Here is a 1641-nt window from a genome sequence, read left to right as displayed (position 1 = left end):
TTGAAGGAAAGAAAGCCTTACCAAGAGCTATTCTTCACCATGTGTCCACAACTCCTGGGTGGCAGTGAAGTCGCTGTGGTATCAGGTGAGATGCATCCATTTTCTTTACTCCTGCTCTTCTTCCTATTCAGATAAAAATCGAATGTCTCCCCAAGTTGAACTTTTCATCTACCACTGTCCAAAGTCTGCACCTAACCACTTTGTTTCCTCTCAGTCAGGAGCTGTTTACTATTATAACCAAGCTACTAATTCACTCAATTAACTTCCTACTTCATCACTTCTTAATTAGCCTAAGTGACTTCTTTGCTAAACCCTGCAGTTTTACAATCTGCTCTGGCCTCGCTGGATCTTCAAAGAGACACTTACCTTTTTTTGTTTGTTTGTTTAATCAAAACACTCCACTTCTCAATAGAAAATATCCATTTAAAAGAAGTTATACTATAACAAAGGTATAGGATTAATACTCCATATACCTTATAATTACTATTCTCAAAAATGATACTGTCAATGAAACGATGAGGAAGAAGGAGTTAGAGCACATGATCCAAGAGCCCGAAGCTCATGCATTAATGAATGCTAGGAGTTCATTAAAACAAAAATTCATCTAGAAGCTAGAAGAACTTAAAAAAAAAAAACCTATCCAGAGGTAACAATCTTCTATTTTACAAACATAGAATGAAACTTCCCACCCTGTAGTCATAAATCATTAATTTAATGTTGAATGCTGAGCATGTACACTTCAACAATATCTACTTCAGATAGTAATTCATCATTCAGAGCATCAACTTATATAATAAAACATGTTAACACAGTAGAGAAAGTCTCCTAAGGGGTGCTGTGGTACATGCCTGTAAAGCTACTCAGTAGGCTGAGATCTGAGGACTAAGGTTCAAAGCTAGTCCAGGTAGACAAATCCAAGAGACTCTTATATCCAATTAACTAGCAAAATTCAGAAGTGGAAGTGTGACTCAAATGGTAACATGAGCAAAAAGGCTAAGGGGAAGGAGTCCCTAAGTTTAAACTAGTATGGCAAGTACCAGTTTGTGTGCATGCGTGTATGCGTGAGTGCGTGTGTGTGCAGTTGTGTGTGTGTGTGTGTGTGTGTGTGTGTGTGTGTGTGTGTGTGTGTGCCAGTCCTGGGGCTTGAATTCAGAGCCTGGGTGCTATCTTCAACATAGGAAGTCTGGACTAACTCTTGGTAGATAGCATGAGAATCTAGTAGAATTAAAGCATACCCAATTGGTGTAAATTATTGAACTCGTTTTTGAACATTTGTTGACAGAAATGTTATCACACATGTGGTGGCAGAAACAACTATCTGCAGATGTTTATGTAAACTTGGGATCCATATCCCCCCAGGGGGTCAGTTGATACCACTTCCAACACTTGTCACACAGTGAATTACTTATTTCCTTGTGTCTCTGTTCTATAAAACAGTCTTGGAAGTCTGAGATGGGTTTTAATGCATCTGCATTTATTTACCACAGCAAAGCCAGGGTCTTCAGGTCTGAAACTTATACAATTTGGAGAGGTAAGGAAGGTGGGTTTTTCCCCCTCAGATAATACAAAATTAGGTATGGAGAAATCACAACAGCTAGGCCTTGGTGGCTCACACTTTTAATCCTAGCTACTCAAAAGGCT

This window comes from Megascapheus bottae, chromosome 12 (genome assembly GCF_031878675.1).
Source record: "Megascapheus bottae isolate mThoBot1 chromosome 12, mThoBot2.hap1, whole genome shotgun sequence".
NCBI classification, from domain to species: domain Eukaryota; kingdom Metazoa; phylum Chordata; class Mammalia; order Rodentia; family Geomyidae; genus Megascapheus; species Megascapheus bottae.
This window is presented reverse-complemented; position numbering follows the sequence as displayed.